The following is an 18,133-nucleotide window of genomic DNA, read 5'->3' as shown; positions in this document are numbered from 1 at the left end:
CGCGGCCTGGCCCCACACGACTCGACGGCGGCGGCGGCGGCTCGGGCGGCGGCGGGTACTCAGGAGGCGGCGCGGCTCGGGGCGGGCGCCGACCACATCCCCCGGCGGCGGTCGCAGCGGCGGCGGCTGTGGCTGCGCGGCTCCTGCTCCGCTCCTGCTGCTGCAGCTGCTCCCCAGCGGAAAGGGGCGGGCGGCGGCGGCGGCGGCGCCTCCCCCTGTCCCCCGCCTCCCGCCTCCCGCGCCCAGTCCCTCTCCCGCTCCCTCTCCCGGGCCGCCGCCTCCTCAGCGCCGCGCGCGTCTCCCATCAGACTCCCCGCCCCCAGTGCAGCGCCGCGCGGGCGGCCGGGCGGCTGCGGCCAAAACTAGGCCGGGCCCTTCGGCGCGCGTCGGAGCCTGCGCGGTACCGAGCCCATTTAGCTGTGGCACCGAGGCAGAGCGCTACCTCTGCGCGAGAGGGCGCCTGAGGCTGGGGCGCACGAGGGCTGGGCAGGCTCGCAGCCGAAATGGGGTCGGGTTGTTTCCGGACCCGGGAGGCACGGGCGAGGCTTGCGGAGCTGTTCTGTATCCCTATTGGGCTTGCAACCCGAGGACCCACCCTAATGGTTTCTTACCTCTCAGGTGACTGATTTTTATCCAGAGGAAAGAGTACGCAGTAACCCCGTGGAGAAGTACTATGTGATAGAGGACTAGGAGAAACAAGCATCTGTTGCTACTCGCCCCATTTTGCTGATGTGGAAACTATGCCTTGAAGGCACTGAGAGTTTGATGGAATGCACCCAAGGTCGAAATTGTTATAGAGGGGCGAAAATAAGGAAAAGGCAAAAAATTCTCCAGGTCTCTTAATTCAGAGACATATTGGATCTGAACGAAACTTTACACAGAATAGTCCACACATAGACACACACACACACACACAAATGAGTATTAATTCATCATATTAAAACATATGTATACCGCAAGCATACTAAGTTCCAGTAATTTACAAGCACTGGGAATAAAGAGGTGAACCAAACGACCAAAGTTCCTGCTGTCTTAAAAGTCGTTGTTCCGCGAATACGCTAGGCAATATCAGCCATTAAGAGTAAGTGCTGTCACCATCTTCAAGAACTACAACCCCAAGAGGCTGAGAAAGTGTGATATGAGAACAGTTAAAATGTTGCAGGAATAAAACTATAGATCATACTTAATATTAAGAGAATCACTTACAAGGCACTGTTTTAAGCTTTTTCATGTTTCCCTTCATCCTGTCAAAAGAATGTCTTAAAGACAGAATTAGTTAGGGGGGAAAAAAAACTTATTTGCAAAGGTGCAAAGGAGACTAGAAGGCCTGACTGCCAAATGAAAGACAGCAAGTTTTAAAGATTACTCAAAAGCTAAGGGGGGCGGAAATAGTACAGAAGTAAGCTGACTTCAGGTGCATTGAAAGGGAATCGAAGCAAAGGAAAATCAAGATGGGAACCTAGGGACCACGAAAGGAAAGGCCAAAGAGGAATTCCCAGTTGGTCTGTTTCAAGTCTTTAGATCTGTTACCAGGGATGAATCATTTCTCTAAGCCCGTTTCTCCTGCTCTGTGAAAAACAGGTGATAAGGATGACCAGGAAGAGCTGTTGTCAAGACTAAACACTATGTGAAAGCAGCTAGTAGGACAGTAGGGGCTTCCGGGTGGCCCTAGTGGTAAAAAATCCACCTGCCAATATAGTAGACCTGGGTTCCATCCCTGGGTCAGGAAGATCCCCTGGAGAAGGGAATGGCAACCCACTCCAGTATTCTTCCCTGGAGAATTCCATGGACAGAAGAGCCTGGTGAGCTACAGTCCATGGGGTCGGAAAGAGTCGGACAGGACTGAACGACTATGTCATTTTCAGTAGGACAGTAAGGACTCAGTAAGTCCTGCTTGAGATTATTAATTCTTCCTCTGCATTCTTCCTATGTTCCCTTCCAATTTGATCAGAGGGTCAACCATACCTCTGGGCTGTGAATCCTAAGGGTGTTACCATTAGGCCATTAAATAGAAGCGAAAAAAAAATAATACTTCAATGGCTCTGGTCCCAATTCTGATTGTGAACTCCACAATTAATTGTAAACTCCCTGAAAACAAGCTATAGCATTTTCTCCTTTGTATCTTTCTCAGTTCTCAATTGTTTGTTAATTATTCAATACAACCAGGAATTTAAAAAAACCTTCCCTTGAGATTTTCCCTCAAAGCGTCAAAGTACATCTTGTTTTTTAACTGAGGGAGGAGGCTGAAAGTAAAATTACAGTCTTAAACAAGAAGCCATCTGTCTTGCTTCTTTATAATCAAGGAGAGGGGAGTTTGTTTCTCTTAGCAGTATCAATATGGGAGCATTTCTTTCAGATTATAAAAATCTTTTTGGCTAGTATATTTATTCTATGTAGTAGTTAGTGCTTATTTTGTAATTAGAACTGCAGAATCTGATAAATACATAACAGACTGTGGCAGTGCTTCAGAAAAAAAAAGTTCATTTCATATTTTTTGGAGGTGTCTTCCCTAGACAAGGATGATCGGTGAATTGAAAGGGAGCACATTGCTCTGTGCTTTGACTGATCTGAATTCCAGTTTTCCTTTTAAGGGTTAATGGAACTAAGAGTTCTAAGGTTCTGCTAGGTACTTTGTAAATATACTAATTATGTATATATTCACCATATATGCATATGAATGTGATGTTTTTAAGTTATACCTTGTCATTAGCATGAGAGAAACAGCTCCCCAATTGATATTCTGTACCTTCGAAGAATGAGTCTCTTTCCCTCATGCCCAAAGAAGCCTCATAAAAGGAATGATTTAGAAGGGGGCAAATTACTGTTCCTTTTCATTCTCTCTCATAAACAAGCTCACACGGCATTCAATGAAATTAAACTACATCAAATACATGTGAAAGGATCACTCTAGCTGGTGATTGGGGTACTGATCTTATCACCATGAGATGTCATTGAGGCAAACCACTTGAGGACTCAGGTTTTTTCTTTTGAGAAAAAGAGGAGTTAAAAAAAAAAACAAAACTTATGTAAGAACAGCATCTACACTAACCAGAATAAAATTATAAGGTCTATCAATCTTGCTGCTGCAGGGTAAAATCAGATCACCAGCTGAGCCAGCCAGAAATGCTTCCCAGTGGTCTAGTATTGCATAATTGGCCGTGTGAATTTCAGTGTTTCCAGCTTCAAATGGAGGGCTTGGTGCTGGTCACTCACCTAGGGAAAACATGGAACTAATGGTCTTTCCAGATATTAATAAAGCCCAACTCATTGTTCACATGATTTCAGGTTTGGGGGGTAAAAGAAATTTAGGTGCATCTATATGTGTGTATGTCTATAACTGCTCAGAGGAGTCCTTTATTACAGTTTTTTTTTTTTTTTTTATGTGTGGCATTTGGTGCTTTGGCTGTGTTGTTTACGTTTTAGCACACACTGTGTTCACAGTCACATCCCACCAAGAGCACGTTTGCCTCGGCAGAGCCCTCACTTCCAGCTCTGCCTCACAGCCTCCTCCTGGAAGCTGTTCTGGTATCACCCCTGGGAAATGCTCCAAAAGTGAAAACTAACTGTAACCAAAAGGGCTGTAACTGTTCATTCATTACCAGAGAGGCAAGATCAGGTCTCTATTTGAAAAGATTGAAATGTATCCCAGCCTCCTAGTTAAACCTTGAAGTTAGAAACCCCGGAAAAGAGCTTCCCTGAACTCAGGTATGTGACAGAAGAGGAAAACATTGTTCCCAGGCAGCTCCTGGCGAGAATCATTATTCCTTAGCTTTGCAACTTTGCTCCTGCCCACACTTGTAAGCTGGTTTCACCAGCGTTAATTAAAAACTCTGGCTTTTATTTATTTTCACTGAGAGTCCCATTACAAGATCAAACAACATTTAAGTTCTCTAAAAATACTTGCTGTGAACTTGTGTTCCTAGGGGTGTGGCACTTCCCTATTATTATTCTGAAGGCCATTTTAAAAAAATCTGTAGATATTCATTTATCCGATTTGTTTTATTGAGTCTCTGTTATGAACTAAGCACATTTGATTAAGTATCTTGTATGCCTGGCGTGCTGCAGTCCATGGGGGTCACAGAGAGGCGACCACAACTTAGCGACTGAACAAAACCAACAAAAACGCTAACTTGAGTCCCAGGGATTTGACCTGTTTCTAACATAAAACTAGTGTTGCTTTTTTTAATGTATAATTTTATTTATTTATTTTTGGGTGTGTTGGGTCTTCATTGCTGTGTGGGCTTTTTCTCTAGTTGCGGAGAGCCGGGGCTATTCCCTAGGTGTGGTGCGCGAGCTTCTCATTGAGATGGCTTCTCGTTGCGGAGCACAGGCTCTAGCCACAGAGGCTCAATAGTTGTGGTGCTTAGTTGCTCCGAGACATGTGTACCCTGCACTGGTTAGTGGACTCTTCATCACTGAGCTGCCCTGGGAGACCAGTGTTGGCTTTTATTTTGGGGGGGTGGGTGAGGAAGAAGGGGAAGGAAGGCAGGATTATGAATATTTATTTGAGAAGGAAAGAGGCAATTTGTGAAATAGGGAAATCCATTTATTTCCTTATGTAGTTCTTGAGCCATTATGATGATCAGATACTAGCTAGAAGCCAAAGATTCAAAGATGAATGAAGGACATTCCTTGCCCTTAAGTCGTTTACATTTTAGTGAAGTGGAAAGACATTTAAGCCAAGATTTAGAGTATGTTATAATGGCACCCCACTCCAGTACTCTTGCCTGGAAAATCCCATGGACAGAGGAGCCTGGTGGGCTGCAGTTCATGGGGTCCCGAAGAGTTGGACACGACTGAGCGACTTCACTTTCACTTTTCACTTTCATGCATTGGAGGAGGAAATGGCAACCCATTCCAGTGTTCTTGCCTGGAGAATCCCAGGGACGGTGGAGCCTGGTGGGCTGCCGTCTGTGGGGTCGCACAGAGTCGGACACAACTGAAACGACTTAGTAGCAGTAGCAGCAGCAGCATGTTGAAATGTAATGAGAACAATGAGTCTGTGTGCTGTATAAACTCAGAAGCACAGAGATTAATTTATTTTGTTTCTTAAAAAAATTGTTACATTATGATTCTTCCCCTGTGCCCCCTTTTATTCTTAGCTCTACTAGACATGTTCCCACTGTGTACTGAAAGCCTAGAAAACAGCTTGGTACCCAGGAATGTGTCATAAACATCTCTTCAGTGAATGAATGAATTTTCTCAGTATGAGCTCCTGGAAATTTGGATTTGTAAATTAAATGCTTAGAATATCTCAAAGAAAAGGTTATCTGAAATATTAAACAATCATTTTTGAAAATTTTTGGCTTTTTTTCTTATAAAACAACCGAATAAAAACTATTTACTTATATAAAACTGTAAGTATGAAAGCGTTTTTCTTTGGAAGACACCACAGCTAGCTGCTGCTGCTGCTGCTAAGTCACTTCAGTCGTGTCCAACTCTGTGCGACCCCATAGACGGCAGCCCACCAGGCTCCACCGTCCCTGGGATTCTCCAGGCAAGAACACTGGAGTGGGTTGCCATTTCCTCCTCCAGTGCATGAAAGTGAAAAGTGAAAGTGAAGTCGCTCAGTCGTGTCTGACTCTTCGGGACCCCATGGACGGCAGCCTACCAGGCTCCTCTGTCCATGGGATTTTTCAGGCAAGAGTACTGGAGTGGGTTGCCATTGCCTTCTCCGCCATGGCTAGCTAGCTAGCTAAATTGTTTCAGTCATGCCTGACTCTTTGCAATCCCATGGACTGGGGCCCTCCAGGCTCCTCTGTCCATGGGATCTCCAGCAAGAATACTGGAGTGGGTTGCCATGCCCTCCTCCAGGATCTTCCTGACCCAGGAATCAAACCTGAGTCTCTTAAGTCTCCTGCATTTACAGGAGGGTTCTTTACCACTAGCGCCATCTGGGAAGTCCAGAAGGCACCACAGCCTTAGTAAAAGAGATCAACTTCATAACCCTTTTAAAACTCCTTGATTACAAAAAGTTTCTTTAAAAAACACAACCAACAAATAGATTAGTAGTACTTGCAAAGTGATTTGTGAAAGTTCTCCTGCTATGATCTGAATGTCTCCCAAAATTCATGTGTTGAAATCCTAACGCCCAAGATGACAGATAGGCCTTTGGGATGTGCTTAAGTCAGGAAGATGGAGCCCTCACAAATGGAATTAATGTCCTATAAAAGATTTTCCAGAAAGCTCCCAAACCCTTCCACTCTGTAAGGACATAAGAAGTTGTGATCTGCAATCCAGAAGAGCACCTTCACCAAAACCTTGATGTGCTAACATCTCTATTTTGCACTTGCAAACTCCACAGCTCCAAGAAACAAATTTCTGTTTCTCACAGAAATCGCTTATAAGTGATACCAGTGTATGGTATTTTGTTATAGCAGCCTGTATCCATAATACTAAAAAAACTCCTACTTAAAAAACAAACAAACAAACAAAAAAACAGAAAAATGGGCAAAGGGCATAGCAGACAAAATCCACAGTGAAAGAAATATAGGGACTAATAAAATGTGAAATGCTGCTCAACTTCACTAATAATAAAATTGTAAGTTAAAAAAATTAGGAGCTATTATTCCTCACCTAAAACGCCAGCAAAGATTTAAAAGCTTGATAATATCCAGTGTCAGGAAAAGTCACAATCCTCTCATATACTATTGATAGGAATCTAGTTAACTCTTTCTGAAGAGGAATTTAAGATTTTACACCAAAGCTTAAAAGGTGCATTTTTTTTTAACCTCAGCAATTCTTCTCTCAGGAGTGTATGTAACAGCAGTAGAGTCTTGTTTTTAATAAGGAAAAATTGGGGAAAATGTAAATTTCTGTTAGTCTTCCCTGATGGCTCAGCTGGTAAAGAGTCTGCCTGCAATGCAGGAGACCTGTGTTCAATCCCTGGGTCGGGAAGAATCCCCTGGAGAAAGAAATGGCAACCCACTCCAGTATTCTTGCCTGGAGAATTCCATGGGCAGAGGAGCCTGGTGGGCTACAGTCCATGGGGTCTATAAAGAGAATATTGATTAAGCAACTGGGTAAATAATAGAAAATACTATACAGCTATTAAAAAGTATGAGATAGATTAAAATTTACTGACAGAAAGATAACTAAAATAAACCATCAACTGAAAAAGCAATTTATAAAACAGTATTGTGATGGAATTCTATTTATGTGAAGTGTGTGTGTGTGTTTGCAGAAGAGGTTGTAAGGAATATGTATGCCTCTATTAAGCAGTTACCTTTGGAGAGGGGAGGGAGGTAAACAGGAGTGAAATAGAGTGAGACAGAAGGGAGACAGTTTCTTGATTATTGATTCCTGTATTGTTTGTAGTTTTGACAAAAACAAGTATTGTTTTTTAAAGTATATTAAAATGTTTTAATAAAATAATTGCAAGGGGACAGGGTCCTCCCAAATGACCTATCAATGTTGGAGAAAAAGATCACTATTAAGCAATGTTTATAAAATGTATTAATCTGGTCCTTGAACAGCAGTTAGGTTCAAGGTCACAAAATGACTTAAGTGAGAGTGCAGGTTTAGAAATGAGTAAGATCTGGGAATTCCCTGGCAGTCCAATGGTTAGGACTCTGAGCTCTCCCTGCCAAGGCCCCAGGTTGGATCTCTGGTCAGGGAACTAAAATCCCACAAGCCTCATGGCATGGCCATACACACACAAAAAGAAATGAGTAAGATTTGTTGGCTGTTCTTATTATCCATTATTGCATCACAAACCAAACTAAAACTTGGTGATTTAAAACAGCAGTTATTCATGATCATCTCTCATAGTTCTGGGGACTCGGTAAGTTCGGCTAGGCAAGTCTCACAGAGGGACAATCAGACAGTGGATGGGTCAGGAGTCATTTCAAAGTCTTCTCCCTCGCATGTCTGGTGTACTTGAGGCTGGCTGTTGGCTGTTGGCCAGAACTTACTGTGTGACCCAGGCTTCCTTGCAGCATGTGGCTGGGTTCCAAGAGTGAGCATCCCAAGAGGACCAGGCTGACACTGCATTATCTTTTATAACCTAGCCTCAGACAGCAGATAGCGTGACTTTTGCTGTTGTCATAGGCCCATCCAGATTCAAGGGAAGAAACCATAGATACGACCACCATCCAACTTTCAACTGAAATATCATAGTCACGTTGTAAGAGGAGTGTGCAGGATGGGAGGTATTGTTGTGAGCTCTCCAATTTGCTACATGCAGTTCCCAAAACTTTCTCAAGTTTTTTTCTGACAGGAGCCAGCTTCTCCCATCTGCGTTACCCACTGGCATCTATAAGCCGTGGAGCTTGTACCTCCTACAGACAAAAGGAGCAGGGAATTTGGAACAAATAGGTAGTAAAAGGAGCTTTTCACTTTAAAAAGATCACTACGATGATATCCTACAAGGAGGTCTAGAGGAAGGAGAGATTAAATAATAAAAACAGTAGGTGCTGAAGCTCTTGCCCCTACTCATCAACTCCCCTGCTCAATTCAGCAAAATGATGCCTAAGTATGATTGACAGGAGTCCTCCATATTCTTAGCAAAGCATTCAGTCTTCAGGATGCTCCCAATGGGTCTCAATTCTTACAGAACCAGATACTCGTACGCCTGGCAGGAAATTACTGGACCATGGGAAGTAATTGAACTTTGTGAGAATACCAAGGTACCACTTCGGGGATACTGATATTTCTCCCACTGAGCAAAGGACATAGACTAACTGGAAATGAAGCCTGACATGACCACCAACTTGCTCACTTCCCAGGCATTCCAATAGTTTGTCTTCTAGTGTGGTGCTGCAGGGCAAAATTAAGGGGAAGTGGAGGAGGGAGGCAGTGAGGTCTGGCTGGACTAGCAATTGGAAGCTTAGCTACAGTCATTCCCAGCTTCCCTCAAGTCCTATTAAGAGATTTGTTTCAGGCTATGAAAATTGTAGCATCAGACTGGTTTTTAAAGTTTTTTTCCCCCAACTATTATTATTTTATTGGACAAACTGTCAAAATCCACCTGTTCTTTTTCTCAGAGCTCCTTTCTTCCTTTCTCTTTGGCATTAGACAGAGTCATTTCCCCTAATACTATGTAATTTAGAAGAGGCTGTGTCAATTGCATAAAATATTTCTAATCTCCATAATTAAGATGCTGCTGGTCTGACAGCTTTGCTCTCTTACTCCCCCTCAGCTAGTTGCAAGGATGTAGAAAGACATTTAAAGGGAGTACTAAAGCAAAAATGACATGCTGTTCCCCTCCTGAAGGGCCATCTCACAACTATCCCACTCTCCCCAGGCTCCCTCCTGAAGAGTTCATTTAATACTTCTTCATAAGTAGAAAAGAGAGACTCTGCCAAGGTCCTCCAGACTGTCTCTCTATTCCCAGAAAATGTATGCCCGTCCTCAGCTTGACTCCAGAGAAAATCTACATTGCACCTCCTTAAGGCTTGCTCCTGAAGCCAGCTTCTTAGCACAGCATTTGACAACAGAATGCCTGTGTGCATGCTAAGTTGCTTCAGTCGAGTCTGACTCTTTGCGACCCTATGGACCATAGCCTACCAGGTTCCTCTGTCCATGGAATTCTCCAGGCGAGAATACTGGAGTGGGTTGTCCATGTCCTCCTCCAGGGAATCTTCCTGACCCAGGGATCAAACCCGTGTCTTTTACATCACCTGCACTGGCAGGAAGGTTCTCTACAGCTAGCCCACCTGGGAAGCCCTTGACAACAGAATAGTCACTAATTAATTTGGGTCAGACAATTGAAGACCAAATTCTGAGGTCAGAGAGAAATTTAGATGTGAGAAATAGCAGGAAACTTTGAAGATCACGCAGTCTATTTTCCTCTACTTCTGGAAAAAAACAGAGACCGTGATTCACCCAGATTGCCACACCTTCCATGTTTCCTTCTGCCCCTTGCTAGTTTGACAATGTTTTCAGGTGTAGCCTATAAAAGTCTCATATCATCCTCACAATATTTCTATTAAGTCAAAATCACTATCACTATTTTAGAGTTTAGGAACATGAGGTATGAAAAAGTAGTCTTAATAGACTGAGTTATACTGCTATAATAAATTTACCCTCAAATCTAAGCAGTTTCATAGAATAGAAACTTTTCCTTCATGGTCTGGATGGCACAACAGTTGGTCTGGATGGAGAAAGATGAGTAGTAATGCCTACTCCATAGAGTCATTCAGGTATGTACATTTATGAAGGCTCCAAGATATAACTGCAACCTGTGTAACTTGAAGTCTTCCAGTCTCTCAGAGATAAGAAAGAATTGGATACTTACCCGTGGATGTTTCACTGCTTCTGCCAGAAATGGCATACAGTACTTTGGGTGCATTTCATTAACTAGCGCTAATTATACGTCTCACATAAAGGTAAGAGGGAGGAACTGCAAGAGAAGTGGAATATTTGGTAAGCATGACTGTCACTGCTTTATAAGGTAATAATTTGTCCACCATCCCATAGCTATTAGGTGGCAGAATCGTCATCAAGATCTAAGCTGACTCCAGAGGCTATGTTGTTCTTACCCATTGTATTTTCTTTTACATCACTTCATAATGCCATTTTGGGGTCAGAAGTGGCTATTTTGTAGGAAACCTCTGTAGCATAGTGGAAAGAGGCCTGGACTTGAGATAGCTGGGCTTGCATAAGCATTTTGCCACTTCCTAGTTATGAGGTCTTGGGCAAGTCCCTTAGTCTCTCTGCTAAGAGCATTTTTACAATCTCTAAAGTAGAAGTGAATAAAACCCATTAATCATTGTTACAAGCATGAGAACCTCCATGACCTGTAACACGCTCTCAACGAGTGGTCTTCCTGTCCCTCTTTCTGTTATACAAGTGCCTTCCTAGGATGTAAGTCCTTCTATAGTAAGAGATTTGGCTGATAGTTGTAGTTGAAATTTTGCCAAGAAAAGACTCCAGTAACCTGATCTAAAACACTTCCAGCATTAAAGTACTGTTTCTATTACCAGTCCTTTTCCTGACATCAGCAATTTCCTTCATGTGTTGCCAAGCACAACTCATTCATGACTTCAGGTAAAAGGAAAGGATAATGTCACAGTAAAATTAAAAGTTGTGGCTTGAGAGCAGTTTCACATTTAAAAACAGTGGAAATGTTGGAGCCTCTCTAGGAAGTAAATGTCAAAGTGTATTAATGTAGAGTGAGCACCAATGCCTTCAGGTATTAACCTACTGAGAAAGCCCATTTGGTCATCATTGTAGTTTCTCCTAAACTCTGAAAATTGGTCTTGTATATTCTTTTAATGTTATTTAGAAAAACGAATTAAATGTCTATTGGAGCAGCCAGGTATTAGAAAAAAAGTGTCTTTTTAGAAATCTACTGGGCCCTTTTCTCTTGGGAAAGGAAAGTAAATTGTTTCCTATGGATAGGTTCATTAACTCTTTCAGGCCCCTGGGTGATTGTTTAGGTGAGTGTTGGTAGAGATAATTGATAACTTTTGGTTCCAAGGCTCATGGCAAAAGTAATGAACTTCCCAAAGCAAGTTTCTTTCTCAAAAGGAACCTGAAGCATAACAAGTCTTATTTCTTACTTTCCCTTTCTTGTTAGCAACTCAAACATCCTGACATACTGATGGCAATCTTGGGCTCTGGAGTCAAGACAAACGTGGATTTGATAACCAGCTCAGCAAATTACTAGCTGTGGGGCCTTGTGCAAGTCACATACGCTTTCTGAGAGCCCCTGTCCTCATCTGTGACATTGCATCGTGATTATTAAATGAAGGAAATCTAACTTTGCAAGGTGACAGTGGTGTACCTGGCATGATTGACACCTGCAACAGATCCTTTTTAATTCACTTCTGTAGATGCAAAAATTATTATCAGTGATAATCATTTTTCTTAATTTACTGTCTAGTTTCAAAACAATTAACAGTTAAAAAATAAATTTAGTTAAAATGTATGTTTTGTATGAACTAATATATACACTTACTAAACAAGGTGTTACACTTTGTGGTTCACCATTTTTAACTTTTTAATTAAAAAAATCAAATTGTCACGTAGAATCATTGTTTTGTTTCCAGTTTTGTTTCTTTGTCTTTAGGGACAGTGTGCTATCATTGTTTATTCATATTTACAGTTTAAATGTAGGGATATATTGTACTACAGGGCTTGGAGATATGAACAGTGCCCTAAATGAGCCTAAACAACTCCCATCTATTATGAACTTACTGTCAAAGCAAACTCATGATGCTGCGTCCACATGCATCAGGGTGGCCTATGTAATTGGGCGTTCTCTGGATTAACTTCCATGTAGAATACAATGCATATTAAGAGGTAATTTGAAGTTTACATGTACACACACAGACACATACACATATTATATAATAAATATCATGTACACATATTATGGGGCTTCCCAGGTGGCACTAGTGGTAAAGAACCCACCTGCCAATGCAGGAGATGTTAAGAGACACGGGTTCGATCTCTGGGTCAGGAAGATCCCCTGGGAGAGGGCATGGCAACCCACTTCACTGTTCTTACTTGAAGAATCCCATGGACAGAGGAGCCTGGAGGGCTACGGTCCATAGCGTTGCAGAGAGTTGGACACAACTGAAGTCACTTAGCATGCACGCACACATATTATATTACATACACATATGTACATATTAATATTACATGATATATATATATATATGTATTATTACAATTCAGCAATTTGGAAGATAGACCAAAGATGCTGTAGTGAAAAGCATTTTATCATTAACATTGTTCAAAATTGTGGGCACATGGTGATAATAAAAAGCAGACAAACTAGGCTTGAGTAGTTTTAAAATTCTCTCCAGATAATGCATGCTCTATTGTTGCACCCGGGTCAGCCACACCCCTTGTCCCGCCTTTGGCACACCACTGCCGAGTTCCTGGCATACACTTAGCAGGCAAGTCTTCTGAAACCAGAAAGATTTCTAAGGTCTTACATTTGTGCTGCAGAGAGAGAAAAACAAAGACATGAAAATATAACTTAAAGATGTAGCATTATCTTTTGTAAAGAGTAATGTTTTTCTGTAAAAACAGCAATAGATGCTTTTTAATTTAGAAATATACGAAAGTATTTTTTTAAGAACTCAAAAAGCAGTAAGAGCCCCTGTAGTCACGTTATCCGACAATAATAACAATCATTAATTGATCCCAGGAGCTGTACATTCATTCCATTATGTTAATCCTTACTGTGAATTTAGGCAGTAGCTTCATTTTTAATTTTCTTTTTGTTGTCTTTTCAAGTCTTTCTATTTCTTCTTTTCTTTCACAGAAGCAATAATTGAGACCTAAAGAAATTGTACAAGTAGACCAAGTTTATAAGCTCAAGCTTATTATTAGCAAAACTGGGATTCAATACAGATGTTTGACTAAAAGCCCAATCTCTTAACAACTCTGCTATTTTATACCTTTTTAACCTTTCTTCTAGAGATTCATTCTAGGAAATCAAACTGTTTTCAAAGGTTTATGAGTGAGAACATTTATCAGAGTGATAGCGGTAAAAACATATATTTATGTACATGGGAGAAAGATGAGAAGGAAGCAATAATGCATCACCAATGGTTAATTCCCCGTTACTGAACTATTGATTTTCATTTTATTGTACATATATTTCCATATTTTCTGAAATTTCTATAGTAAGTGTAACCTACAAAAAGTTGAAAAAAATGTGCTGGTAAATTTTTGGTGAATCTTCAACTCATCAATCACTGAATCCTGATCTTTCACACCAAAGTTTGATTAAAATCTTCTTTACAGCTCACACTTGCCAACAACGTCTGGGCTAGGTTGGAATTAAATGTCAATTTGTTGTCTTCTCTCTTGTCTCCTTTAATCCTCAGCTGTTGGTGGCTTTTATTCTACCAATTCTTTATTGCTCCTAACCTTCCCAGGGAGATGGCATTCATTTACTACTTTGACTGCTTTTTTAAAAGACACCCAATTCCTTTCTCTCATTAGGAAATTAAAGAAAGAAATATTTACACAACTTAACTTTGTCCAAACAGATGGATTTTTTTTTTTTTTTGCCATCTTTTAAAAATTTCTTCCTCGTGGCTAAGCTCTCTCCAGAAATTTTGGACATGGTTAGCAGTTTTCATTACAAGCATAAGCTTCCTGGGTATCCAGGCATAATGTGTTAGCTGTGGGACCTCAGCATGTTTTTTCACTTTGGACTCATTTTTCTCGTATATAAAATGAAGACACATATATGTTTAAGTGAATCACTTTGCTGTATGGCAGAAACTAACACAACATTGTAAATCAACTATATTCCAATAAAAATTAATTTGAAAAAAATTGAAGCCGCAGAAGTCACTGAGCTCTAAAATCCCTGCCTAGTCCGAACCCTTAAGTAAAAACAGACCAATAAGTACTGGGCATTAGGTCTTCTGGTCCTAGCACTAAGGAGACTGTCATAAACATTCAACTCTCTGAATGGTGCCTGAGCAAGGGGCTTAGAGTATAGAAACCGAAGGTAGTACTGAAGAAAGGGTGCTTTTAGATGTTGTCTTGGAATTCTGTGGCTTCTGTACAGAAGTGCCCAGGTGTGGATTTCTTTTTTGTTTATCCTGCTTAAGAATGGCTGAAATTTTTGAACTGGATTCTGGTTTTATTGGTTTTGGAAAAATCTCTGCCATTTAATATTCAATGGTTACCTCTAGGGGCAAAATTATATGAACTCTGGGAATTGCTTTAAAATGTACCAACAAGGAATTCCCTGGTGGTCCAGTGGTTAGGACTCCATGTTTTCACTGCCCACAGCAGAGCTCCCGGGGTCAATCCCCGATCAAGTTCCTAAGATCCTGCAAGCCAAGCAGAGTCTCCAAAAAAAGAAAAAAAATCACCAAGAAAGAAAGACATTAAAAAAAAGAAAAATGGGAAAATAAAGGAATGTGGTAAAATCTTGATTATCTGGATGGTGGGCATGCTGGGTTTGTAGGGCTATTCCCTCTATTATTGCAAATATGTTTAAATACCTTAATAATAATAGCAAAGAGATATAAGAGGCACATCAGCCTCTTGATATGAAGAGGGAAGCATACTGTCTCCTCCTTCTGGAGCTTCAATGGAGGTGTACATCAGAGCTTTCATTTCTATCCTCCCTGTCTCTTAGTACTCATATTTTTCATATTTTTATTTTCCATGTGACATTGTAAATAATTTCTTCTGGCTAATTTTTGGTTCATTTACCCTGTATTCAATTATATTTAGTCTGTTTGTTGTTGTTCAGTCACTAAGTTGTGTCTGAGTCTTTGGTACGCCCTGGACTCTAGTCTGCCAGGCTCCTCTCTCCTTTGGGTTCTCCAGGCAAGAATACTGGAGTGGGTTGCCATTTCCTTCTCCAGGGAATCTTTCTGGACCAGGGGCTGAACCTGCATCTCCAGCATTGGCAGGCATATTCTTTACCACTGAGCCACCAGTGAAGCCCCTTTAATCTGTTACTTAATTTTTGTTATTGCAGTTTTTATTTAGAGATACTATTTTTGTTTCTTTTTCAAATGTATTAGATGACTTTTTATAGTTTCCTGTTCCTTATTTTTTTCCTTCCAATCAGAAGTGAGCTTTCTCCAGGAATTTTTTTTTTTAATACTTCTACTCCAGTTAGTAAAACAACAGCAACAAAAATACAGTATGCATAATTGTTTTATAACCTAGGTCTCATAATTCATATGTAAGAAATCTGTGAAAATCTTTTTATGTTGTCTGTTGGTTCTGTAGTTTTAAAAGGTTCTGGCTCATGATGCCTTATTTTTTTGTTTTGACTGTTTTGAGGGGCAGGGAGCTTGCTGCATGGCTTGTAGGATCTTAGTTTACCTATCAGGGATTGAACCTGGGCCCTCGGCAGTGAAAGCATGGAGTTCTAACCACTGGACCATCAGGGAATTCCCTGCTTGATTATTTTTGACCATTGCTGCTCATATATTCCAAAAATTATAAGTAGGATCCTTTGTGATCTAGAATGCAGGTGTTTTCCTTTAGGGGAGAATATACACTTGATTCTGCCAGGTGCTCAAGACACTGACAATTTGGGACTATTTAAAATCTTTTTCAGATTCTTTTCCTATATAGGTCATTGCAAAATATTGAGTAGAGTTCCCCATGCTATATAATAGGTCCATGTTGTTTATTTTATATATAATAGTATATGTGTGATACTCTCAAATTCCTAATTTATCCCTCCCCTTCTTCCTTAATTTATTTTAAAATAGTCCCAAATGGCTGGCAGTAACTTTGAGCACCCAGCAGAATCAAATGTATACTCTCCCTAGAGGAAAACACCTCCATATATATCTATCTATATATACACACACACACACATATATACACACATACATATGTGTGTGTGTGCATGTGTGCACATGTGCTATGTGTATGCTTAGTTGCTCAGTCATGTCTGACTCCTTGTGACCCCATGCACTGTAGCCTGCCAGGCTCCTCTGGCCATGGGGATTCTCCAGGCAAGAATATTGGAGTGGGTTGCCATGCTGTCCTCAGGAGGATCTTCCCAACCCCGGGATTGAACCCAGGTCTCATGCATTGCAAGAGGACTCCCTATAGTCTGAGCCACCAGGGAAGCCCATGAGTGCTGAAGTGGGTAGCCTATCCCTTCTCTAGGGGGTCTTCCTGACCCAGGATTGAAGCAGGGTCTCCTGCGTTGCAGGAGGATTCTTTACCAGCTGAGCTACCAAGAAAGTCATACACACACACATACACACACACACACACACACACGCACACACACACAAAACAATCGACTTGCTGTACATCTGAAACTAACACAACATTGTAAATCAACTGTGTTTCAGTAAAAATAATTAGGGCTTCCATGGTGGCTCAGTGGCAAAAATGCCCCTGCCGATGTAAGAGACACAGATTAGATAGATTCCTGATTCAGGATGATCCCACTTGCCTCAGAGCCTCTAAGCCCGGGCACCACAGCTATTGAGCCTGTGCCCTAGAGCCCAGGCTCCACAACAAAAGAAGCCACCACAGAAAGATGCCACCCCACGCACAACTAAAAGCCTTCACAACAACGAAGACCTAGTGCAATCAAAAACAGATAAATAAAAATTTAAAAAAACGAAAAATGAAATGAATTTCAAAATTTGTAACTTTTTGGACTCACCAAATTCAGTGATGTGAATGTGGGCTGCAAATCTGAGTGTAGCTTGTTATGATTTTTCAGTCTTCCCCTCTCTGACCTGGGCCACAGCAGCAACATAATTTTCTTGCAGCTCCTGAAGTAGGGGAGAGGTGTAACCCATTTTCTTTGAGATGAGGCAGTTTCTCAGTAGAGTTTACCTTGGACAGGAGCTGGGCTTTGATTTCCCTCCACCTACCATCAGCACTTTGGGGGAATAAAGCAACCTTAGTGCTTTCTCTTACCTTCCAGGAAAAAGATAAATAGTAAAAACTCCTCTGAGGTCCAGTTTCTTTATGTGTAAGATGGGGTTAAAATTGCTTCACGCACAGAGTTGTAAGTGATAAACAGAATTTTAAAATGCCTTTTATAAGTTGTATCAGGAGGAGGAAATTTTCCTGCATCCATCTAAGTTCTTCTAGCTGGTCCAAGAATTAAATCGACGCGAGACAGATTAACAGAAGAAAATCAAGCAAAAGTTTATCAAATTTGCCAGGAGTTGCTAAAGTCCAAGAAACTTGCGGCACAAATATTTTCTCCTACTATTCTAATTTTAGAAAAGAGAAAAAGGATTCTTGCTATTCTCACTTCCAACAAGATCCCACAGGCAGAGATCTAGGAGACTAATACAGCTAAGATTTCTCAACTTCTGCTGGCTTTTGTCAGTTTTCTCAGGATTTCTTGGCAGTAGCAGTCTTGAGGTGAATAGGATCCAGTAAAATTGAATCCTGCTGGGTGCACAAACTGTGGGAAAGGGTGTATTTCCTCTATACCCTCTAAATTCTTTTGACTGACAATTAAAATGACATAAGGCAGATTGTTGTTCAGTCACTAAGTCGAGTCCAACTCTTTTTGACCCCATGGACTGCAGCACTCCAGGCTTCCCTGTCCTTCACCGTCTCCCAGAGTTTGCTCACACTCATGTCCATTGAGTCAGTGATGTAAGCCAAATTAACAAGAGAAAATCAAACTTATTATATACATATGGGGAATTCATATAACATGAATTCCAAAGACAGTGAGGCAATATTAGGTATGTATGTC

General features: G+C 41.2%; 1 long non-coding RNA gene across 1 annotated transcript; it reads right to left on the bottom strand.

Annotated features, from left to right (window-relative positions):
• Nucleotides 1-12,719: 12,719 nt before the first annotated feature.
• On the bottom strand, nucleotides 12,720-17,498 carry LOC122431748. The gene is made up of 3 exons (XR_006266619.1): nucleotides 17,335-17,498; nucleotides 17,075-17,186; nucleotides 12,720-12,894 (listed from the first exon to the last, which is right to left on the bottom strand). It is a non-coding gene; the product is annotated as an uncharacterized LOC122431748 (long non-coding RNA).
• Between the last annotated feature and the right edge of the window lie 635 nt (nucleotides 17,499-18,133).

The sequence above is a fragment of the Cervus canadensis genome, chromosome 30, assembly GCF_019320065.1.
Source record: "Cervus canadensis isolate Bull #8, Minnesota chromosome 30, ASM1932006v1, whole genome shotgun sequence".
Taxonomy (NCBI): domain Eukaryota; kingdom Metazoa; phylum Chordata; class Mammalia; order Artiodactyla; family Cervidae; genus Cervus; species Cervus canadensis.
The sequence above is the reverse complement of the archived record's forward strand: the minus strand, read 5'-3'. Positions and strand labels throughout refer to the sequence as shown.